The 27,120-nt window shown below is 38.2% G+C and overlaps 1 protein-coding gene across 4 annotated transcripts in view; it reads right to left on the bottom strand.

Moving 5' to 3' along the window:
* LOC131439359 (ecdysone receptor) overlaps positions 1–27,120 on the bottom strand; it is a 632,366-nt gene that overhangs the window by 189,502 nt on the left and 415,744 nt on the right. The window lies entirely within an intron of this gene.

Here is a 27,120-nt window from a genome sequence, read left to right on the forward strand (position 1 = left end):
ATACTGATGTGAGTGGTGATGCTTAGGTATATTTTAAATAACCGTCAGTCGATTCGATGTAAAACATATTTTTTCTGCAATACCTGAACGGAAAAACAGATTGAAAAGTCAAATGAATGAAAACTCACAAAAAAGATGATTTTTTGGAAAAAGGATACACCCAGAGGCAGGACTCGAACTTGCGTTCTTATGCATTCCGTGCTCACGCGTTTACTATTTCCGCCACCCTGAGCTGTGATAGACAACAGAGTTAATAAAAATGAGTGTACTTATTTGAAATACATTTTACATTCCATTAACAGTTCCAGTTACAATGACTAATAATCATTTTTATCGCCTCAGAATAGACAAAAATGACGAAAAATAAATGTCACTCTCTGCTCCGTTAGCAAATTTTGTCCAGTCAACGACAAAACTCGAATAGTAGTTTCGAAATTTTTGTTTTGTCTTTCGTTTACTCTTTCAGCCTTGTCGTACGGAAACGAGTGACGTTGGTATTGATACTCTCTTTTGTTGAAGTGAAAGACGAAAACGATTCCTCAGTAATAAAACAAAGATTAGACTGTTGGATTGAAATCTTTCATAGAGTTGACAAGTTTAAGCTTCGGTAGACACACCAACACCGACCACGACAACACCAAGTTGGTACAGCGAACATCGAACATGTTCCGATCCCAGTCGCCTCACGACCGGCACCTTCTAACCAATCACCTTCTCTGTTCATCACAAACACACCAGTCTTCTCGCTCTATCCCTATTATCCACTCAAGCACGTCGTAGTAACAACTTGTTTCGCGTTCGAGCAGTCACCAACATTGGTCAAAGAAGGATTCTTTTTGCTGGTCCAATAAAATATAACGCACTTCCATTTGACATACAAAAAAACATCCAGCCGTGCCTTATTCGGAGCTAGACTGAGCATAGTCATTTTAAGTATAGACTGAGCGAGATATTTAATTAATGTAGTTCCTTAATGTATTCCTTGTTTCACAAACTGTGAACAGTAATTCATTCTTGTATAAATTTTTGTTAGTCTGTATCATTGTAGATCTCTTGAAAGGAAATCATTTCCACTGGGATTTTGCTATTTTAATTAATAACAATTAATTGCACATCAGGAAAATACAAACATCTCAGCGCTTTTTGTCGTGAATACGGCTTACTTTACTATGGGGCGCCTTTTCAAAATTAGCTATACGGAAGAATGAGCAGAACTTAATCGTAAATATCTCGACTTGTATTAACGGCAGCCACGTAATTCTTTCATTATTTCATCAAAAATATGATCAGGAATTTAGGATAATATTTTGAACAGTGTGAGATAACCACAAACAACTCGAAAATTAAGTTTTCTCAAAATTTGAAAACAACGCGGAAAACTCTTTACTTTCGCTTGGGTTTTTCGCGCAAGGACGACGATTTTGAGGTAGGTAGGTACATATCTTCAACTGAACGTTATAAAAGGGGAATCGTGGTGGAAAATCGATTATTTCTTCTTGCGTGTTGGATGGAAGCAGACGTCAGGGCGAGAAGACGCATTCAAGCAGCGATATCGGAGAGCGCACCTTCTGCGTGATTGAAAAAATGAAACGCACAGGTCGTAGTTCTCATTTACCTTCCGGTCGTCAAGGCGAGAAGACGCATTAAACCAGTTTGGCATCATTTGACACTGCGAGCCGATGTGTAGCGGTTTATTCGCAAAGCTAGAACAAGCAAGCAAGCAAGAGCGATTGCATCAGACAGCAGAGCTGCTGGTCGTTTGCATTGGAGAGAAAGAAAACGAAAAGTGGACAACATATAAAATCACCCGTTCTAATGGCTCTAAATGTTATCTAAAGAACTATTAAGATGACTTCTTTGCAAATCGAAGGTAAAAATCATCAGTTTAGTGACAATCCAAAATAATTTGATTTGCTTCGTGCACTTTTCGCTGTGCGAAAATCGTTCCGAACTGTGCTAAATATCGTAGAGAATTCCACAATTTGATCATTCTAAAAGGCAGAAATGAATCCTGTACAGCATCATGATAGTTACTTTCAATGAAATATGCAAATCCGAAATGAGATAATCGACGTGAAAAATCGTTTCAAATTCTAGTAGTGAAAAGGGGGAAAATTTCACAATTCACACAATCGATCAATTATCAATTCGAATTCGAAAGTATAAAGAAATCGTATCAGTTTTATTCGTATTCACGACATCCAGTTATGTCTCTGACAGTACACACCCGTTCTTTTTATTATATTTATTGTTATGTTGTGTAGGAGACCGTGATTATTTATCGTGTGTTGTATAGTGTACTGATCTTACAAGCCAGCTATCGTATGTTTGATCCCCGACTTGGAAGGAGTCTTAGTGTCAGCAGAACCGTAGCACCAGCCATGTAGAACCACGCCATGAATGGGCTGCGAAGTCCAGTTGAAACAGAAGATAAAATTCCACGAAAGGAGTGTAATACGAACGCTTGCTTTTTGCCTTCGCTGCTCAGCCAGGTAAAAATTGACAAAGTAGTGGTCCAAATTTTTCATTTGGTTGTAAATAATGCTTATGCAAAATTTGGTAGAAACCGTTAATTACAAAAATAAATTGAAAAAAGAAATTGTGATTCCCGGTGAAACTGCTCAACTAAAGTAAGTTCATGCCGACTTACGTCATAACAGGCAAATAAATGAATTCATGATTTATTTAGTTATTTGTCTGTTATGACGGAAATCTTTAAGAAAAGCAAATACAAAATACTCAAACACAAGGCACATTTGTCTAGTTATACTAATTTTGTCTGGTTCACTCAGAGGGGGTTAATTGTTCATCGGTCTACAAGTAAGTTCCGAGGGATTTAAACCAGATGGCGGTGTGAAGATATAAAAGCGTTAGCTATTTCGTATCCCGCTTCAGATCAGAATAGCATAAGCTGGTCTAAATGTTCGACAATTGTATAAAAATATTATTTTCTAGTTTTGAATATTTCGCGTTTTGTGCCCCAGAAAAGTTTTTTGCCTTCACTTGCAAAAATACCCACTGAAAGCCACCGAATATTGTGCAAGACATGTGGGAAGCATTCTTCATCAGTAGAAACATGCGAATACTGATTTTAAACGTTCAAAAGAGCTAATTTTTGTAACGCAAGATGGAGAGCGCGAATGAAAACCAGAAATCATCATCAGAATCAGATGGTTTATTTGGCAAAACAGTTGCCAAATTAGAAGTGACTCCCAGGCTATTTTAATATGTCCCAAAATCAAATGGTTAACAAACAAAGCTTTTAAACGCCGTACGAATTAATGGAAAGAGCTGTTTAGAGACGTTGTAGATGACATCGTAGTGATACTGAAGATGAAGAAAGAGTCTTGTACGACAATTTTAAACGTATTTCAAAATCATGGGGTAATCGATGATGCTTTGTATTTGGTGGGACCAGCACGGCATTCAAAAAAAAAAGACAAGAGGATTCTACTGTCAGCAATTGAGGCATTTGAGCCAAGAATTTCTGCCAGAAACAACCGGAAACTAGTGAGAGGCAAAATAATGCACAACCACACAATAATGGCATAGTGAACATACTTTTGAACGCCAGTTCGCTTTCACATCTCATCCAAGTCAGTCGATAAAACAAAACCACTTACGTTGGGGACAGAAGAAACCTAGTACAGTATTGTGTAGTGAACAGTAGACCTCGAAAATGAGTGAACCAAACTAACAAAAGCTACCGCCGACACGAAAGAATACAATTATTGTTGACTTCAAGCCGTGCAAAATTCGACCTTCGATACGAGAACTTGAAGGTTTGCTTAAGGAGCAAATGCATCTTGACATTAAACGTGTGCACTTCAATGCAATAAGACCAATAATGTTGTTTATATCCAGTTCTATAAAGAGTTGGATGCAATTCAATTCGCAAAAGACAATAATAATGTGCATTATGGGAAGCATGAAAATATCAAGTACAACATTCCAGTATATATGGAAGATAGTGCTATAGAAGCGCGTGTGCATGATCTTCCCTCAAGTGTCATCGATCCTTATATTCGCAAAACTATGTCCCAATACGGAGAGATTCTTTCTATCGAAAAAGAAAAGTGGAAGAATTTATTCCCCGGTATTCTAAATGGCGTACGTTTGTTACGCATGCGCTTGAGGAGGCCTATACCTTCTCATGTGACATTCGGTCAGGATACAAGAATCCCGTGCAAATCACTTGTTACCTATGACAATCAGATGGCCACATGTCAATATTGCCAAAAAGCTGTTCACTACGGTAAGCCATGTGATAAACTGAACAAGGAGACAACCACACCAAAGGACAACGGTGCTTCCTTCACATCAACCCCAAGCAACCCCAGTACACCTGTGACAGTCACCAACAACAGTGAAGCATCCCCTTCAACGAAACCATCCAAAGTATCCCCTATAGAACAAAGTACACCAGCTGCAGTTGACAACTTAACATCCAACCAACCAGCAACTGCAAACAATGTACAACAAGACGCATCTACAGCAACTAGCAACGAAATCAACAACAATACCACCGATGCGGCAATGGATGACGAGACGAACCGCGAACAAACTGCCCCTCAATCCTCGCAGGAGGGAAACGGAAGCTCCTCTTCCCCTAGAAAAATGGTGACAACGAGATCCAATACAAAAAAAAATTTATCTAAAAACTCAGCTCAATCGGCCACGTAAAGCTTGTACGCAAATAGGCCTGAATAAAATATCTTTCAAATAAAAAATACTTTTGAACGCCAAAATGGAAGGTGTTACCTCATCCACCGTACACCTCAGATGTTGCAACTTCGAATTTCTGTCTGTTTCGATAACTGTTACATGACATAGGCGGTTCATTTTATACACGAAGAACAATTCTCAAAGTTTGACATGAAACCATCTACTTATGAAAAGGGGATCAGGGTATATTTCTTCAAATTGATATCAGTTTTCGACGTTTCATGCATTCCCAAGACATATGTCATAACCAAAAGGCTGATTTCAGAAATTTCATGTAAACCAGAACTGGGGTGTCAAAAAATGATTTCTTTAATTTTCGAAAATTGTAGTTTCAGCACCACAAAAACAATCGCCATGCCAAAATTGGATCTAAATTTGACATGGTTAAGTGATACCATATGGCGGTTAAATTTTGAAAATATTCAATTTAAAACAATCATCATACAAAGGGGTTTCCGGTTCATGCAATTCGAAGCCATTTGGCTTAAAAAAATTCTCTCGATTACGGTAATTTCACGTACTCTACCTTTGGCGATTTTTAGGACTGAAAATTTCCAAACTTTGACCGCCATTTGGCACCACTACCCATGCTCATATTTTGTTCAGAATCGTTTTTCAAGGAGCTGGGTTAATTGTGTACTTTAAAAATTATAGATGATCATTTTCTGCACTTTAGTTTCTATACGCTGGAGTGTGGAACGATTGAACCAACTTTTACAACTACTGCTGCTGAATTTCTTCAGGATCCGAATTGGAATTCATATTCATTTTCAGAAGACGTCGCTTTTCGACGTAATTTTCTAAAATTGCAGTGTAGAACGTAGATAGAGAACACTTTGCGTTTGTTTAGCAAGTAAAGTTGCGCGGTCGAATTTTAACTGCTGTTCACTGATAAGATGAAGATGAAACGCTTACTCCCTTCCTCTCCCCAAACACTTGAACTGGTTACTTCCTCTCCATGAACACTTGAATGTTTTCAAAGGTGGATAAACTGTGTTTAACAAACATAGATTCCAATTTAAGATTCTATTGCTCAATCGATTGATATTGAATTTCATCCGGATCTAGAATCCCGTCTCAGAGTTTCGGGTTGATACATGTAATCGAGTATAAAATAACAACCAATTAAAAAGTTATGAGAGGCAAGTAATTTTTGTTTCAATATGTTAAACAACTATTTCCATCTCTCGAACGTGAAGCAGATTATGTTCTGGAAGGTTGTAAAGAAATTTGTAAAGGTTTGATAATATATTAGAATACAACATATATTAAATAATAACTTAGTACGTTCCTTTGTTACACAAGCTGAACTCATCAAGAGAGGTTCAACACCCCTTGTCGAAGAATTAACCAGCGGTGCAGCTGCAAATTTATGCAAACATTTTAAAGGAGAACCCGAATTCCAAGAAATGTATTCTTTTTCTCAAATGTTCAAAGCAGAATAAATAACGATCCGATAATCGATTCCTTGCTGCCATGTCAAAGCGTACAATCGAAAATGTAAATCAGTATTCGACTGGTAGAAAAAAAAACGGGCTTCAATTTTTTTTTGCAAACTTGGAGAAAGGATCCTACAACCTTCAATATCAAAGCGACATTAATCTGCCGAGACCTGATTTGGTAGAGTGAGAAAAAACCGCATCTCAACGAAGCCATCAACCCGCCATAAATAAGGATCAACGATCAGATATAGGATCGATCTTGCGCCTCACTCGCACGCACGCTCGATCTCTCACACATTCAGCGAGATTCGAATTCCAACGTCAAATCAAAATCACCACTAACTGGAACACGCCGTCGTTGTGTGCTACAGAATTATATTTGGGATCATGATCGAGCCAGACTCCACCGCTGAACCGGTTACCGGTTGTTCATCTTTCTGTTTTGATCACCTCGTCACACTCCAACATCGGTATCGAAGAATTTCACCGAAGGTAAAAATCCTGCGCCGAATCTATCGAGACATAGTCAGATAATAGCGGCGCGATAGGGGGAAGTTTATCATTTATGTTCCTATTGCGGCCAAAGCACGAGAAACTAGGTCACCCGCAGCCATCGATGCAGTAACTCGGTAATCATGGTTCCGCGCGCACCCTCCTTCCTTCCTTCGTTCCTTCCTTCCTTCCATTGGATCGTGGTGTTCTGTCTGATAAGCACGAAAGGCTGTGACGCTAGCGCACATAGAGACAGACCGGAATAAAATAAAACGGAGACGCTCACACACAGACACAGGAAACAACACAGCACAGAACGATCTATTTCAATGAGACAAATGAATTGCTCCGAACCCAGAGTTGAACCCAACGGGTGTGAAGTCAAGGAACCAGCCACGTAATGAACTAGAGATAGCCACGGCTTTCGATGCAGCTCAAGGATATTCTTGGTGGGGTCATCGGAAGTGTGTCAATGAGGTCAATTTTATGCTTGCGATGATTGCTAGTAGTGAAACGGGAAGTGTTTCCTGCAGATATTAGACTGCTGTAAAGAAGTTTACTCTACAGATTCAGCTTCAAAGAAAATTTACCGATCGCTCAATAATTAGCTAGCATTTGTTTCACTTCAACATCACTAAATTTGTGTGCACTTTGACAACTTTTACGTAGGAAGTCGACGGTACCGGATACTCATATCGGTTTCGATTCGTGACTTGCAACACGGAGAAGAGTGAAGCAACTTTTATTGACTCCCAAGGTAACGAAATAAACCACAAAATCTCAAATCAGTGTCTGGATACAGAAGCAGAGTGTGAATTAGAACGGTGATGCGATATGTGGACTGTTCTCTAGAAGGCAGGATGTCGGACGAATTTTGACAATTCATTGATCTGTGTAGACTTTCTCAAGGCTTCTCATGCAAACTCGATTTCCTCGGATAGGGTAAGTTACGGCTTTGAATCCCTTCTACGGTAAATTTTTTTTTTTAAATAACTATTTATTGGAATAAGAGTTAAAATTAAATTATTAAGATTTCAATTGGGTGTTCAGCCACAAGTGGTGACTTTTCAGCCCTATTATATATATGATTTGGTTATTACCATGAGGACATTATTTGCTTCCGCAATTCTGAGATTTTTGTGTAGGGAAAATTCTAAACCTACTTGTATTGTGTAATGGGGAAAAGGAACTTATATACTAACTTACAAACTAATACAGACAGCGAATCGATTCAATTGAAGATTGCATCGATTTTTGTCGGAATTTGCTTATAATATTATGTGACATTACATCTAATGGTTCTATATTTGTGAGTCTGTGTAACTCATTTGTACTAAACCAGGGAGGACGCTTCAAAATCATTTTCAGAATTTTATTCTGAATCCTTTGAAGCGTTTTCTTCCTGGTGGAACAACAGCTTGACCAAATTGGTACCGCATAAAGCATGGCTGGTCTGAAAATTTGTTTATAAATTAACAATTTGTTTTTTAGACAGAGCTTAGAATTTCTGTTTATAAGAGGATATAAACATTTAATATATTTATTACACTTTGCCTGGATTCCTTCAATGTGATCCTTGAAAGTGAGTATTTGCCATACGTTAAACCTAAGTATTCTGCTTGATCAGACCATGTCAACTCCAAACCATTCAATTTGAGAATGTGATTATTGTTTGGTTTAAGAAAAGAAGCTCTTGGCTTATGAGGAAAGATAATTAATTGCGTTTTTGCTGCATTTGGTTTAATTTTCCATTTTGACAGATAATCACTGAAAATATTTAAACTTCTTTGTAGGCGACTTCAGATCACTCTTAGATTTCTACCTGTGGCTAACAGACTTGTGTCGTCACAGAATAGCGATTTCTGACAACCAACGGGTAGATTTGGAAGATCAGAAGTGAAAATATTATACAAGATTGGAGCTACACTCGAACCCTGCGGAACACCGGCTCGTACGGGTAGCAATTCAGATTTACAATTCTGATAGCTAACCTGAAGAGTACGATCAGTTAAATAATTTTGAATCATTTTGATCAAATAAATAGGAAACTGGAAATCAGACATTTTTGCTATTAAACCTTTGTGCCAAACACTGTCGAATGCTTTTTCTATGTCTAGAAGAGCAACTCCAGTGGATAACCCAGAAGATTTATTTGATTTTATCATGTTCGTTACTCTGACAAGTTGATGAGTAGTTGAATGTTCATGACGAAATCCAAACTGCTCTGGTAAAAAAATTGAATTCTCATTTATATGAGTCATCATTCTCAACAAGATAATTTTTTCAAAAAGTTTACTGATAGAAGAAAATAAGCTAATGAAAAACACTTGTTGAAAATTTTAACCAGGAGTCTCAAGGCAACATCGGGAAGATTTTTAATAAGAATATTAAAAATTCCATCATTACCAGGAGCCTTCATGTTTTTAAGTTTTCTAATAATTGATTTAATTTCATCAAAATTCGTCTCAATAATGTCATCGTGTGATAACACTTGGGTTGAAATATGATCATATTTCAGTGAGACTTCATTTTCAATAGGACTCACAACGTTCAAATTAAAATTGTGGACACTCTCGAACTGCTGAGCAAGTTTTTGAGCTTTTTCGCCATTTGTAAGAAGTATTTGATTTCCTTCCTTGAGAGCAGGAATTGGTTTCTGAGGTTTCTTAAGAACCTTAGAAAGTTTCCAGAAAGGTTTAGAGTATGGTTTAATTTGTTCAACTTCTTTAGCGAAATTTTCATTTCGCAAAAGAGTAAATCTATGTTTAATTTCTTTTTGTAAATCCTTAACTATATTTTTCATAGCAGGATCACGAGAACGTTGATATTGTCGTCGACGAACATTCTTCAACCGAATGAGCAGTTGAAGATTGTCATCGATGATAGGAGAATTTAATTTAGTTTGAGCTTTGGGAACTGAAAGATTTCTAGCTTCGATAATATAATGATTCAAATTATCAATTTCTGTGTCGATGTCCGCAGAATTTTCTAAAATAGTTTCATGATCCACATGATTTTCAATGTGAGATCTGTAATTCAACCAATTAGCTCTATGATAGTTGAAAATAGAACTAATTGGATTAATTATAGCTCCGTTGGAAAGTCTGAATGTTACTGGAAGATGATCTGAGTCAAAGTCAGCATGTGTAATCGGTTCACTACAAATGTGACTTTGATCTGTTAGAACCAGATCAATTATAGACGGGTTTTTCACGGAAGAGAAGCAAGTCGGATTACTGGGATGAAGAACTGTGAAGTAACCAGCTGAGAGTTGATTATGAAGTATTTTACCATTACTGTTATTTTGCCTACAATTCCACTGGACATGCTTAGCATTTAAGTCCCCTATTATGAAAAATTTCGATCGATATCTTGTAAGTTTTTGCAAATCGCCTTTAAAGAAATTTAATTGTTCGCCGGTGCATTGGAATGGCAAATATGCTCCAGCGATGAAATAAATTCCATGAATGGTTTCAACTTCGATTCCCAAGCTTTCAATAACTTTACACAGATAAAAATATTTTGTGAATTTACATCTATTTTCATGCACATATTTGGAGCAGGTAATTAAACATAAAATTAGTTTACAATACTGTACGTTTCAATACAATTTAATCGCAAAATAAGCGTTAATTGAAAGATACAGTTATATTCATTAAAAATTCAATGCAATTTAATTTAGTTTTGCATCGATGAAGGTTTTCAATCAAAATTTCGATTCAACCCATGTCTATTCCATGTTACTATTGATTTACATCTCGTGTAAATTTCATTATTTCTTTCTGTGTAGTATTGAAAGAAGGTAAAATTCGATGTTTAATTTGCCGTTGGACAAAAATGGCAACTCCACCACCCATTCCAGTAAACCTGTCAAATCGATGAACCACATAACGTGGATTACTTTTCAATTTGACATTTGGTTTAAGAAAAGTTTCTGTCACAATGGCAATATGGATTTTGTGAACTTCGAGAAAATTATAAAATTCATCTTCACTCGATTTCAAAGATCGAGCATTCCAATTTAAAATATTCAAATATTTATTTAACATCACTGTTAAATTTTAAATTCATTATAATATTATTTGCAAATTGCCATCCGATTTGAAATGCTTCAAAAAGAGATGAAGTCGAATTCATTTGGATGATCATTTGAAAAAGTTGATCTTGTAGGTATATCATTTTATTTTCAGTTATATCGCCTAAATCGACTTCATTTAAAGAAGCGAATGGCATTGAAGGAATATTGGTAGGTAGACTGCCATTAGAAGAAGATGATTTGGCCGGTCTACCTATTAATAAATTGGTTTCGTTAGAATTATTTACATTAGAAGAAATAGGAGGTAGTTTTCTACCTAATATACCAGCATAACTGACATTAGAAGAAGATGATGACGAAGTCGATCTACCTGTCAATAAATTGTTTTCGTTAGAAGACGAATTGGCAGGCGTACCTGTTTTTTGTTTCAAATTCGAAGAAATCAGTGCCTTAGAAGACTTAGGCGTGGCATTTGTAACGGTTTTTTGATTTTCAGGTATGTTCTGTAAATTTAAGGTCGTTGATTTGACTTGTTGTCTAAGCGAACGAGCGTTTAAAATTTTTTCCCTGACAGGACATTTCAAATAATTGGATTTACGATTTCCATTGCAATTTGAACATGAAAATTTATCAGTGGTTTCATTCATTGGACAAACGTCTTTCGAATGTGATTTACCACAATTCAAACACCGTATATCCATATGACAATTTTTGGTTCCATGACCGAAGCCTTGGCAACGACGACATTGCGTTAAGTTTGCAATACGATTATGCCGTTTATAATGTTCCCAATGAATTTTAATGTGGGAAATGAAACGTATTTTTTCTAAAGTTTTCAAATTGTTTACATCACTTCGATTGAAGTGTATTAGGTAAAGTTCATGGGAAATTCCAGAGCGTGGTTTAGAAGTACCATTCGCTCTTTTTTTTTCATAAGTATTACTTGGGAAGGGGCAAAACCAAGCAATTCTTTTAGTTCATTTTTAATTTCATCTATACTTTGATCATTTGATAATCCTTTCAAGACAGCCTTGAAGGGTCTGTCTGATTTTATATCATATGAATAAAATTTATGAAGTTTCTTGGACAAATATCGAATAAGACGTTCGTAATCTTCCAATCCATCCACCAAGACTCGACATTCTCCTCTTCGTCCGATTTGAAATGAGACTTTTACTTCCGGGAGAAAAGTAGAAAGCTCAGTACGGAATGCTTTGAAGTCGGAAATCATCACCGTCACTGGTGGCATAGATTGATGTTTCTTCCCAGAACGACAAGCGTCCATTTTGGGAATTTTTGAAGAATTTTCTTCTATGTCGCTACAATCGGATTCAGGAAGAATCTCGTAAATATTGTTAGACGGCATAGGATCGGCGGAAGGGAAATCCGTGCGTTGTCTTTTATGTTTACATTCAGATTCTATAATATCGTGAATGTTATTAGAAAAATGTTGAATAACGGATTGTGATTTATTCCGTATTGAATTATTTTTAGCCTTAGGCTTGTTGCCTTTCTGGTTGGACGCAGGCATTTTTGAAATGAATGAAATTTTAAATTAAATTAACTAGGCTAAATTAGTCTTCGATTAGACTCCTAGCTAGCCTTAAAAAAGGCTGATTAATTTCTTAGTCACTCTAATATCACTCTTTGTATCACTTAGACACTCTAATATCACTCTTTGTATCACTTAGTCACTTAGTTAGTGATTCAGGTAGTCTTGAAAAAGACTGAAGCCTTGAATCAATGAAACTCTAGGTAGCCAGAAAAAAAAATTCCATAGCCAAGAGCTATACGCGTGCGGTGCGAACGACTGTTCAACACCGACTGACGGTAAATTTTTATTTCGCTGTTGTATTCGTCAATCTTATACCCATCTGTTTTTCTCATTTGATACTGACAAAAACTGTTCTTGTATTTATGTAACTTTATTTACCTACTTTTCAACAACAATAAAAACCCAACATTACAGTTTCCCTCGAAAAAGGCCATCTAAACGGCCGAAACGTCGGGCAATATAAGGCTTAAATCGTTTACCTAGTCAGAAAGTCGTCAATACTGAGAAAGCCGTCAATACTTACAAAAACCTAACGTTACTTGAAATGTGCACAATCAGTCTCCGGAACAGGTTCAAACAATGCAACAGTGTGTAAATGATTAGGAAACAAATCTTCAGTATATAATTTAGGGTGTTACGAGTCGATGGTCATTAATTTTACCTTTCCAACTTTAAAAACACCAAAAAGCACATTATCGAAAAATTTGTTTTCGATACCAGACGTCTTAGAAATACAGGAAACTTCGAGTCTTGAAAAAAATCTCTCGAAAAAAAATGTTAAAAAACAAATATTTTGAAAAAAATTGACTGGGAAAATATAAATATCAAATATTTTCCTTGTATCAGAGTCGATTTTTTCAAACATTTTTTTTTATTAAAACTAAATCTCGACGTTTCATGCGTTCCTAAAACGTCTGGCAATAACAAAAAAAATAAATACAGGGAAGTTCGTGACTTTAGTGATTTTCAACATTAAAATGGAAAATTGGAAACAATCATACTTTACAAAGCGATAGTTTCCAAATGATTTTCGAAAAAGGTCACTGCAAAATTTAAGCCAAATCGGACCATGCAAAGTGGACCCGCCCGTTCAGGTATACTTCCTATGTCCGGTTTGGAACAAATTTTGCAAAGAGACCTTTTTTTGTTGAGATGCTAAAGCTTTCGAGCAACATAGCAGTTCATATGGAAGATAATGAAACAGAAGTGTAGCTAACGATACTTTTATTCGGAAAACTATGCCTCAGACCGAAGAGATTCTTTCTATCGATAAGACAGTGTAGACGAACTTTTTCCCGGTATTCTATACCTTCTTCTGTGACTTTCGATCAAGACACAAAGATCCCTTGTTATCTACTATTTACCACTTATATTTGAATGAAAGGTCTTAAGATGCCACACAAAAATCCTGAATTTTGTTTCGGTACGACTTCTGGTTCCGGAATTACAGGGTGATTAACGCAAAAATTTCGATTTCAAAGGTGTTTTTTCAAAAATGACCATGTGAAAAGAAGCAAAGAGAGCGTTATATTGGTCTCAGTTTTCGATTCCGGAAGTACCGGAAATAGTGGTAAAAATTCTTAAATGCTACTCACTTAATTTCACCGAAGATGGTGAGGCCGATTATCACAAACTTAACTTCAAATGAAAGGGCTTACAGTGCTTTTCAATTACCAACAGTCAATTATCCAACTTTCGGTTCCGGTATTATAAGATGATAAATGTTAAAAATTCATACTGACATTCAAAGTTATGATAGAAATCCCATAACAACACTTGGCGGTGCTAAAAACAACTCCACGTTCGAAGGCCTTGTTGGTTTATGACAAGCAGAGCTTACTTCCGGAACTAAAAGTTGATGATGGTTTAATATTTCAAACTGTCGTTTAGAGAGACGATGCAACAAAACGGTAAAAATCTTCTTATTTGGACTCCAATTTACGAATCATTCTAGATTTTCGACAAGAGAGCCGATCGATTCCCGGATTCCGGTTCCGGAAGCACCAGAAATAATGGTAACACATTCCAAACTGGAACTCACTACCTTTTCCCCAGAGTCGGCTGAATCGATTTTTACACACTTCGAAAAAAAACAATGATTTTACATCTTATTAGATGCACATAAACGGAGCGTCTCAGTTCACGCAAATTTACGTGAAAGAATATTCAATATTGGGTCTTGAATTCCATGACATGAAATTCATTGAAAAAAACAATGGAAACTGATTGATTGCGACCGCCGCGCGACTTGAATCGAGAATCTTTTTATCACAAAGTACGCGTGGTAGTTCAAGCCCCATTAAACGTTCTTGTTTCTATTCAAGATTCAAATAATTTTTTTTAAGAACTATTAGAAAGGCATTATTACACCAGAAAAGCCTTGGTATTACATTCCTTTTGTGGAATTTGACCATCTGTTTCAAAAGATTTCACTACCTAAAGACTGTCCCAGAAAATATGCACGCACTTTGATTTCACTGTAAATAGTTCACAAGTGTTCAAATTTTATTCGATATATTGATAATATTAGACTACAACAACAGAATATTATTCTCAACATTTGCTACTTAGCCATTGTAGACTAGCTGGCGCACCTTCTTGCGAACGTTCCTCATTAAATTCCGTACAGACTTCTTGGCGACAAGTTTTGACACTTTTTTCCAATCTTTTTCGAACTGTTGAATGGTCTCCGCTGCCGAGACATGTTTCCTAAGATGTGCCTTCGTTAATGCCCAAAATTCCTCAATTGGTCGAAGTTGTGGGCAATTTGGTGGATTCATGTCTTTTGGGACGAAAGTGACATTCTACCGTTGATTTCGGGTAGTGGCAAGAAGCAAGATCTGGCCAGAAGACAACAGTTATTAGCACTGAGAGTTAGCAGGACATTATTTTCGACCCGTTTTCGGTTTATCCTCATAGGTGTTATCCTCACCGAACTTCCTGATTGCATTTCGCACGGCTTTTTCACTTACTCCTTCCATTTTTGCTATCTTTCTCAGTGACAGTCCGCGTTCTGTGCACCATTTGTACACAATTTTTCGACGTTGTTCTGCTGAAAGTCCACGCATTTCGAAACAAACTAATGAAAACGAATAAACAAGTACACAAGTGATTAGAGAAGAGTGTAAACAACAAGACGCAGCCATCAAAATTGACAGATTCTGAACCATTGCGAAATGGAAGCGGTTTTTGGTTGCGTCCATACTTTCTGGGACAATCTTTACTCTAGGCTACAGAAACATTTCATATAACAGGTGCTACGATCTTACTGACACTAAGAACCCTTTTAGGTCGGGGATCGAACATACGACAACTGGCCTGTAAGACCAACGCCCTAAATATTTAACCGTAAACCAGAGCAAATCTGTGGACCAACCCACGCTAGACGAAATACGCAAAGCGGTTAGACAGCGACTGTACTACGCACTATACCAAGTGTTTGGAATGATCTGGGAAGGAGAGGAAATGCCTTCGGATTAACTAGATGTTCTGTCTACAAAAAGGGTCACCGACTTAATTGTAAAAACTATATACACCTTGCGACGAATTCTCAATAAGTTTCGGGAGTACAACTTGTGGAATCATCATCTGTTTGTAGATTTCAAAGCAGCGTACGACTCAGTGAAACGTAACGAATTGTGGCCGATCATATAAGAACATAGCTTTCCGACAAAGCTAAGACCGATTCGTGCGACGCTCGATGGATCGAAATCAAGCGTCAAAATAGCTGGTACGACATCCGATGCTTTCGTGACGTTAGATGGATTGAAGCAGAGCGACGCGCTCTCAAATTTGTTGTTCAATATAGCGCTCGAAGGTACAGGGTCCGGCACTGGAAGTGTAACCAACTTCAGACCTTCGAGCCTGGCGTCAAGGTAAATGCGACATATTATCGGGAAAGTATTCTGGAGGTTGCTTTGAAGCCGTGGGCAGACAAACATTTCGGTGGCAGACCATGGACGTTTCAGCAGGACTCGGCACCGTCTCACAAAGCTCGAGTGAACCAAGAATGGCTGAAAAACAACGTTCCGAACTTCATCACGTCCACACAATGGCTCTCGAATTCACCAGATGCGAATCCAATGGATTATTCTCTTTGGGCCATTTTGGAGAGCAAAGTCCGAACTAAAAGATACACCAGTCTCGAGGCGCTGAAAAAAGTTATTGTCCGCGAGTGGGCCAAAATACACCTGCAAGTCACATTCGGGCAGCTTGCGATTCGTTTTTTGACCGTCTCAAGGCCATAGTCAAGGCAAAAGGTGGTCATATCGAGCAAAAGTGAATTGATTCTGAATTTTGTATTATTTTTACACATTTTGTACTTTGAATTAAGTAAAAGTAATTTTCCAAACTGAATTTATGGCCTTTTTAATTGGTTACACTTCGAGTGCCGGACCCTGTACAATACGATAATCCGGCGGGCAGAGAAACGGATCCCTCATCAGTAAGTCTCACATGCTTCTTGGTTTTGCGGACGACATTGATATTATTGGTGTGGATCGTAGAGCTGCGGTAGATGCCTTTGTGCCCTTCAAGAAAGAAGTTGCGAGAATAGGGTTGACGATAAACTCTACTAAGACTAAGTACATGGTGGCTGGTAGAGAACGAGCCAACCCAAATATACAATATATCTTGGAACACTAGTGACATGCGATAATGATACTAGTCGTAAGGTAAAAAAGTGTACTGCATCTGCTAATAGGGCTTCCTACGGGCTCCGTACCCAGCTGAAGTCTCGTAGCTTGCAAACACGTACAAAACTTGCTCTATACAAGTTGTAGATACTACCTTTTGTCCTATACGGTCACGAAGCATGGTCATTGAAGGAAACAGATGTTTGAGTACTCGGCGTCTTTGAGAGAAAAATCCTGCGCTCAATACTCGACGGGAAAGAAGAGAATGGAGAATGGCGCAGACGCATGAATCATGAGCTTTACCAAGTATACAAAGATGCGGACATTGGAAGACTTATAAAACACGGCAGACTACAGTGGGCTGGGCATGTAGCAAGAATGTCGGAAAAGAGTTTGTCGACTGCGGGGCAGGCTTCGCACTCGCTGGCTGTGTTCAATCGAAGAGGATGCAAAGTGTGTGGTGCGAAATTTCCCATTTTCCCCTACTTGTGTGATCCAATTAACGAAGACTGAATGACTAAATGTTAGATAACGAAAATTTAACCGATTTTATTTAAGAGTGCACCAAGATAGAATTCAAATCGGACAAACACTCGCTTACTACCTTTCGCCTATCCAGATCCCGTCCCTACACTTTACCGAATCCATTCCATCAACGAATGTCGGCAAATTTGCATAACTTGGAAACGATTTTATATGTATGCTTTCTTTCCACAGACCTTTGATAGTTGTGAGAAGAAAGTATGTTTCGCCCAACGCAACGCGATAGGCACTCGTTAGACTGATGATTGTGGATTTCTGACACCTTAGAAGGTATTCTTTATCTTCAAATTTGCTTGCGGACAAAAGTGAAAAATTGCGACACATGTTTTAATTCCTTCAAGTTTGGTGTACGGAAATCTCTGTACAATCGTTGACAGAAATTTTTTTGATTTATAACATATCTAGTTTCAACGTAGATAATTCAAATACAGTAAATGTTTTTTTTTATGTTGTCGAACGACCACAAAAACCAGGCAACGAAGCCACTACAAACTGGCCATAGGCGACGCTGCACCACACCATCATTGCATTGATCGGGAGCACGGCGAGCAAAGTTCTTATTTACATAATGATATTGTTGCATTGATTACAGATAGCATGCCGCAGTCGTTGTCGTTGTCGTTGTCGTTGTCGTCGTCGTCGTCGTCGTCGCCGTGGTCACTGGGAACGAGGCATTTCCCGCACTCATGTTATCACCAGTGCAACGCAGTAGTGCAACCAAAACTGATGGGGCAACGGGACAGGGATAGCCCCCCGCTAGAACCGACGAGAATGAATTTCTTTAGGTTGTGAAGAGCTGCACTTTGCATGTATCTGTGCCCGATGCGGCTATCTACGTTCTCTTTTTTTTCCGCGCCGCTGTCTGCCTGCCGACGTCGGTACCGCTTATCAAGGTTGGCTGCAGTTTTTATTTAACTTGGCATCGCATCCCCATAGCCGTTAAGAAGGAACAGAAAGCTGAAAACGAAACGAACGAGAACCCGCGTCTGGCGGCAGTGCACTGGCAGCAATCTGCGAATCTTGATAACTGACTAATGGAAGGACACACGCGGGATGGGTTCAGGGCACTCTTCAAGGTGAGTTGATCAATTTTTTTTCCATCAAGATGAAACGATCTTGGGCCAATTATGGAAATATTGATGCATACGGGATGTGATGCTTCTCTTCGAAACTGAAAAGAGTTTGGACGATCGCCACAATGCATCACTCCAATGAGACTTGACAAATTTTAGATAGCAGCTTTGGGATCAAATCCACCAGGAAACAATCTGTTCTATTAACCGATTTGAAAAGCGACAGCAACCAAACGTACCCAAATCCATGAGAAGTATGTTCCTGTCATTCATTCAACCAGGAACCAGTTTGCGTCTTGATTGAAAAATAAAAGAAACAAAAACGAAGCATAGGGCTAAAAAATATTCAACCTGTTCGCCTTTAGATTTTCCTTTCTTCTCGACCTTTACTATAGAACCTTACAGAACCAAGATCAAGCATCCTTATTTCTTATCTTCTTTTTTTTCGTGTTTGTGTGTGTGTGTGTGCATAATTATTATGTCGAAACTCCCTTCACTTTTTACTCATTACATCGGCCTTCGTATCTTTCCTTTCGCATCGAGCGAGAATGCACATTTCACCTCTACCGATTGTGCTACGATCGACATCGGTAGCAGGATCTCTCTCGATTCGATCCTACCTTGTATAACAGATTTTACGAAAGTTTCGAGTAACTCGTAATTTTGTTCACTCAGAATGTTGAATTTATGTCGAAATAGAATTCAAATGTTGTGCAATTCAGTTAGTCAGTAACATTCACTTCTGGATCGCATATAAATAATTCCAATTCTATTATTCTCATAAAATATTCTCCGTCCAGAGAAAAATTACTTTTGAATGCTTTTCAAGACCGTCAAAAATACTCTTAACAGAACAAACTACGAAATAAACAACACAGACGGTGTGATACACAGGGTATTACAATCCACTGAAGGTTTGTTTTTCATCATGCATTAAAAAAACCTGCGCAGCCCCCATTCTGAAGATGTGTGTGTGTGTACAAACATCACTTACCTACTGTTTGATTTTGAAATTAGCTCTTCAATTTACAATTCAAATTCAAACAAACCATAAGGAGCAACACGTTAAAATTTTGCTCGAGCATCGCGAAAATTCCATCTACTCGCACACCGAATTGGTGAATGTTGAATGCGGCTGGCAGGATTCTTAGCGTCAGTAGGATCCATAGTACTAGCCATGCAATGATTCTGTACGCTATATGAATCGGCTGCGAAGTCTGTTGAAACAGAAAGGCCAAATTCCACAAAAGGAATGTAATGCCAAGACTTTGCTTTGAATGCTTCTACATCTACTGTGTCTAACTATGACTGGAAACAAATACTACCTCTTTTGACATTTTTATTAAAATTAACACAGTTTTCATCCTGTTAAACCAATGCTCTGGAACAAGACAACAATGCGTTGCCACTTTCTATAAATGTGTAACATTTCTACAAACAAGTGGTGGTATCACCAATTTTATAATTGATTCCCATAACTTGAAGCTTGTAATAATCATCAATCTCACTTTCTTCTATTTTAACATCCCCTGCCTTTTTGGTGTTCATAACTACTCATTTGTCGCCCTCTAATTTCAGCTCTATTGTCTACCAGTAGCACTGGCAAAATATTTCAATATTCATCCTGAGGCCATGTACGTGAAAAGTAACACTGTACGTAACACGAGATCTCGACGTTTGGTGCAGTTTGAAGACAAAATAAGAAAACCGCATAACTTTGAAAATTTGCATAAAAAAACCGTATAACTATGGAAATTCGCATAATAAATTGTTTAAAAAACTGTATTTGTTTGTAATATTTTGATTTCAAACTTGTCATAACAACAAACATTCGATAGTTTTAAATTTGATCAGTATCTAACGAGGAAAACAGATTGAAAAAATGACATGCGAATTCAACTATGTAATGAAAATTGCAAAAAAAAAACTACCGCAGAGACGGGACTCGAACCCGTAGCTAGCTCTTATCCGGGGTATTCGTTTTGCCATAGGTAGCAATAGAGACAAAAACAAAACCTCAAATCAGTGTCAGACGGCAAAGCGGAAAATGGAAATAATGCGACGTGTGGTGATTTTTGGCGGAAAAGTTTCCATAGATATATGACTAGAATTAAACGACGTAGCGCCAGAGAACAGCAAAGTATGCTCGGTTCTTCTGTTACGTTAGGCTGTTTCTTCATGTGTGTTTCTAATGCGGGGCTAGTTTAATTGGTAAAGCGATTTCCCTGAACAAGAGCAAGCTACGGATTCAAGTTCCGTTTATGCGATGGCTTTTTCGCGGTTTCCATTACATAGTTGTATTCGTATCTCATTTTTTCAACCTGTTTCCTCGTTAGATAGTTATCAAATTTAAAAATAAGTTTGTTATTATAACAAGTTTGAAATAAAAATATTACAAACAAAATACAATCCAGTCTTTTTATACGTTCTACTTTTTTTTTAAATATGAAAAATAGGTATAGAATTCGCTCAAACTTTAGAAAAATTTTCCGAGGCCTCCCCGTCACCCTGAACGCTATTGAATGGTTTTGAGATCGAATGTTTACTTTTTGAGTTATACGAAGTTTTAAGTCAAAATTTTTAGTTTCTTGACAATATCTGTCACAATTGACCTTGTAAACAGAATATGATTTTAGACTTAGATTCCGCACGGTAATAGCTATCCAACAAGCCATAGATTGTCAAAATCCGTCCATTTTTAACGGAGATATCGATATTTTTGTGTAAACGACTTTTCGCCTTATTCCAGTAGTAGGAGTTTTGTGCATTGTATGACAAAGCTATGCTTGGGAGCACGAATTTTATACACTTACATACAATTGTTTCTAAGTACCAAAAAGACTGTGTACAACATCCTTTTCCATGACATTTTGCCTCGTACCGATTTTAGCACGGTTCGTTTTTGGCAACATAATCATTCGAATATGACATATGTAAATCAAATGATGGGAAAGATGGCAGAATTTTCGAGTTAAAAGCAATTGCATAATTATATTGATTTAAACTACTGACAATAATGCATGCTGGAAGAACATAACACCCATATACCATTCGAATCAGTTCGTCGAGATCAGAAAATGCGTGTGTGGAAAATAATTTCACTCAAATTTTCTTGGAGATGAGTCAACCATTTTTTACAAACTCAGATTCATACAAGTGCTTCCAAACAAAGTTCCTGAATTACGTCTGGATCCGACTTCTGGTTCCTGAGCTACAGGATGACATGTAAAACGAAATTAAAATAGTGTAACTCATTTTTCTCATAGATGGCTGAACCGATCTAAGATTCAAATGAAAGGTCTTAAGGTTCTATAAAACATCTTGCTTTTTAGTGAGTCGGCATTGACTTTCGAACATTTTGAATCGAATGTAAACTATACAACTCCTCAGGTGAATACAACTGACTTCAGCTACACCGATTCTCGAATTCCGACTTATCCGACTCTGATTTCCGATTCTGGAATTACAGGGTGATGAGTTTTCAAAATTCAAGCCGAAATAGAAGAGCTTCAAAGTTGGACTGAGAGCTATTGCAATTTCGTCATATTTATTTTTTGGCCATACGAATCGTTTTGGGTTATGCTGGTTCCTGAATACCGGCTCTGGAAGTACCGTAAATAACCGTAAACTCTAAACTGAAACTATCTTCGACATCTCATGGAATCCGATCCGATTTGCAGCTTCGACATTACAGGGTATTGAGTGATTAAAATCACAAATTGCCGCTTAAAACGACGGCCATTAAAATAATGTCATGAGAAAAAAAAAAGATATCTTCTCACTGCTAGGTGGATTAAGCACGTTTTTATTATACGATTTTCCAGAGTTATATGTTTTTATGTAAATTTTCAAGTTATACGGTATTCTTGTTTTGTCTTAAAAATGCACAATCTGGCAATAAATAACCATTTTACTTAGTTTTGCGTTTTTTAATGCGAATTTGTGCGAATTTTTTATGCGATACGTATCTCCCGCATAGTAAGACTTGAATATATGATTTTTTTTTTATTTTTTCGGATCAATTCACTAATGCTAAAAAAATAATTGCACCTTTTTCCAAAGCATGATTTATTTAAAAAATCCAATCGATTTTCTACAACATTTTCTAGGACTTCATTTGAGTACAAATAACGGTGCTCGAGGTACAACAATTCGAAGAAAGCGCATTCGAATTATTTCTATTCGTGCGAAAGTAATGGTTTGTAATGTTGGAGACGTGTACAAAGTTTCACCCAGATCGATTCTGATAATTAAAAATCTGATAATTGAAATAGAAACACTTTCTTAATCCTCCTAGTGGGGTGATAGTACCTTTTACTTGTCATTTTAACAGTCGAATCGGTATCTCCATCCGTGCAAAAAACAAATGGTTTGCCATACAGAACACGTGTACAAAGCTTCGTCTTAGCCAGAGTACGGAATGTCTGACGAATTGTTACCCGCTTCTGGAAACACTCCATACTATCCCAAACCTTTGAACATAAGTCGTGATCATTAACCGAAGAAGAAAGAGAATTAATTTGTTTTCAATCTTTTTCGCAAATAAGTTGAAGCACATAACTCAAACTTAGAAATTTAAATTAACCGATTTTAGTCTGCTTCTCGTCGCTAGTGCTTGTATCCTACATCGTCGGCAAGCAGGCAAATGACCGTAATGAGAAGTGACTACGATTAGTGCTTCTACGGCCGATTTTTTAAGGATTGGCTAGAAATGATATACCCGCATACGCGACTACCGTATGAATAAAACATGGCGTATGTGTATATGTGTGCGTGTATGCGTTGACGGTGCTCGTTGATTTTTTTTTTTCAGTTCAAACAACAATGTTAACATCCCAGACAAGGTTGAAATAATTCACATCGTTTAAGTTTAGAACACCGCCATTGGAGCATCCCAGATCTAGGCTGGACGAACGTTTGGAACACGTGACTTCTGGTTTCGCTTTCGGCTGATAGCTTGGAACTATTGTTTCCGAAATTTTGCACTATCGGGAAAATTTTCAACACCCCTGACCTTGGTTGATCAAAACCTTTTCACGAAGTTCAGTCAGCACCCGCAAACAGGTTTCAAAAACTGTCCATGCGATTATATCAGCGAGCGAAAATTATGCTAATTTATGCTCTGCGGATGCGGAGCCCGCCCCACTGGCAACTGGTTGGTTAGTTGGTTGGGTAGTTTGTTGCGTTAATTTGATGGTTTGAGCAAGCGATTGTCGAAAGGTTTTATTTCCTGGGACGGAATGAGTTCCACGAAGTACGAAGTAGTATAAAAAAAAACACGCGTTGTCAAATGTCGATGTCATTTTCCTTTGGTACATACGTACGTGAAACATGTTCAAAACCACATCTTCTCAGAATTTTCGGCAACCATGGAGTAATGTACAATGAAAGACATACAACCGGAGTCGCCTACTCAAAGTAGTTTCACTGCTCAAAATTTGCTGACAGTTTTGCGTAGTTTCGCAAATAGCCTAGGGTCATCTCACCGAGAAACAAAGTCAAAATGACAGAAACATTAGCTAATTTGACAGCACTTATTCTTCGATTGATTTGTGAAATCCCACAAAAAAAAGACGGACTGCCCCGCCTCAACCAGAACCAGAAGGAAGTACATTGACATATAGTCCGAATAATTATAAAAATGTTTTTTTTTTTCGCACATTCACGGCCAATGATCGCTAACACATCGAAAATGGCAATCTCTGCCTACTGCCGGCTTTACCGCGCCGGACTGTTTAACCCGGTTGGAAGCGCGCAATCCATTAGAATTTACAATGATTCAATCCGCGCCCGCCGTCCGGGTCCGGTGAGCGATTCGAATTAACATTAACAAGCAATTAAAAATGCTTGAAATAAACGACTCGGCGAACGAAAAGGCCCCCGGTAGAAGAAAAAAAACTGCGTGGCAGTGGCAGTGTGTAGCAGCCCAAAAAAGCTCCGCGCAGTGAACCCCGGAGAACCATCAAATAGAATCATAATAAAAAGGAGGGTCGTGGTGGGGGTACACAATTAAGGCGGATGGAGGAAACGAAACCGAACTAGATCTAGGTGTTTTGCGTGGTGTTCTGTGCCAGCTAGCGTCATGCACGAGAGATCATCCGGGGCTGCTTTTCCATCCCCCCTACAAACTCCGACCATACTTCAGCTCGGTGAAGTTTTGAAACCTCCAAGAGACTACAAAAGGAAGCAATTTCCCATAAATGTGTGTATATTGGCTAGAGAGCGGAGCATGATGTAAAATGGGGCCCCTCTCATCGAAGTAAAAACAGCCCAATCATGGAGTCGCAAGTCGCTGAACTTGTTGAAGGACGCCCTGGTTGCTGTGCGGCCGTCGTGATGGACGATCATCAACAAATATATTCACGCACATACACATCCATAGAGAGAGAGAGGGATGGTTCATAGTCATAGGGCCGCCGGTGCGAAAGGCCGCCGGTTGGTTGGATTTACCTTTTTGTTATCGGCCGATGCACCTGAAGAGTGCAGTTCAGGGTCATAATGCCAGTACGTTCCTGTTCGCGCACGCTTCCACCGCGCAACTATCATCGTACCTAGGTAACTAACTACTAACTGCCGTCATCATCTAGTTGTGCGCTGGCAGAGCATTGAACTGGCCGACCGACCAGCTGCTATTGTTGTTCTATGGTAATTAGGTTTCAGAGGTTCTCACCCTGAACTAGAACTTGAGTGGAGGCGCTGGCGAAGGGACGGCAGCAGGTGAGCCGACTAATTTATCCACCGAACAAACAAATAAACTGCAGGTCGCGAATCTTCGGAAACCATTCCAGATCGTCGTCACGCAAGCCGTCGTCCCGACTGCCAGTAGAGGTAGAGGTAGAGAAACAGACACAGAGATGGTATTGTTTGACTCGGACTGGTTACTTTCCAAACCTGCCTGCTGTTGGATTTCGTCATCATTTGGCATCATCGTGTCCGGTGGTTGCACACGCAGTACGGCCGCAACCGATCCGGGTGTTGAAATATATTGACAGCTGAATCTAATTAGCACCCGCAGCTATTAGGCGTTTCCAGTGGTTGTTGGATTGATCGATACACATTTCGAACTGTGCCGATACAAAGTGCGTAGCAAGGTGATACTTTCGATTTAGCTAGGTGTAACAATCGTGAGTAATAGCAGTGTCCGGACTAGTGACTAAGTGCTAGAATGACAAACGGTAGCTCGAAGATCATTCAGAAAAAATCTTGTCTCAATCGAAAAAAATAAAACTTCTGGCTACTATATAATTGACAATGTCAACATGCATTTCTTTTTCGAGATTTAATTCAGTCAAGAGAATTTACTGAATGGAGAAGGCGACGTTGTACTAGAATGAAATTATAAATTACAACAAGTCTGTAGTAAAACAAAATTTTACTTCATTGATGAATTCAGACCAACGTGGATTATCAACTATGGAAATAAACAATTTATAGGGCTATATTAGTTACTACTTAGTTAGGGCTTCCCGGCCTAGAGAGGTGTTTTCCTGGCTCCAAACATTCTATATCAGATGACCAAGGCTACGTCACCCAAATGAACACCAGTGACGTTTGATTTAGTAACCTTCAGATGGGCAATACTGTTTCAAAACAATATATCAGATTTTTCATTCACGTGTTTAATACAAATTTATATCGATACAAGTGCTGTAATACTTATATTTTCAAAAATATTACCTAGAAGATTCCGCAAGAATTTTTTTTCACACTTGAATAAAATTAGAAACTTTTTTAGGATATACTCTAACATAACCTTTTCAATTTGTAAACAGTTATGTCAAGTTAATAAAAATTTTTCTTTAAATTTCTCACTAAATAACGGTTTGAAATTTTGAACACATTTTACCCTATAGTTCCGGAACCGGAAGTCGGACCCCTATGAAATTCAACTGCAACCTATGAGACCATAAGACCTCTCATTTGAGCCTAAGTTTGTGAAAATAGATCAAATAATTTCTGAGAACATTGAGTGAGTTACGTTTTAGAGTTTTTGACCACTATTTCCAAAACTTCCCGGGAGTCACAGTCGGTTCGTTTAGTATGTAACTAATATAGCCTACAAATTAAATCACTTTTGAGTCAAATATAGAAGAATTTTACTCTTTTTTGTATCGTCGTTCTAGATGATGGTGTGTAATGTTAAACACATTTCACCCTATAATCCCGGAACTGGGAATCGGATCCGGATAAAATTCAATAGCAACCTATGAGCCTATGACACCTTTTGTTTGAGACTAGGTTTGTGAAAATCGGTCAAGCCTAAGTATGGCATTCATCGTATCAAAGAACGCTCTCTACCATCTATTCACACGATTCAATCAGTGCCATCAAAGAGAGATGGATATCATCTCAGCAACAAAAAACCGGCATGGTTCATTTAACATAGAATGGATACCAATGCGAGAGCGAATTTCTCTCGATGACCTATATGAGCATCACGATTTAGCACGCTGCTGTGGGGATTCTCTCTGAAGCAACAAACGGTCGCTTATTCTCATTTCGCGATCCGATTCTATATGGGCAGTTAACAATTGCAATAGAATCTTCTCATTATTGCCGCTTATTCTAACTATGTGCATATAACCTTTGCACAAGTTGTGTCTATGAAAATGTATGTGAA

This window comes from Malaya genurostris, chromosome 3 (assembly GCF_030247185.1).
Source record: "Malaya genurostris strain Urasoe2022 chromosome 3, Malgen_1.1, whole genome shotgun sequence".
Taxonomy (NCBI): Eukaryota; Metazoa; Arthropoda; class Insecta; order Diptera; family Culicidae; genus Malaya; species Malaya genurostris.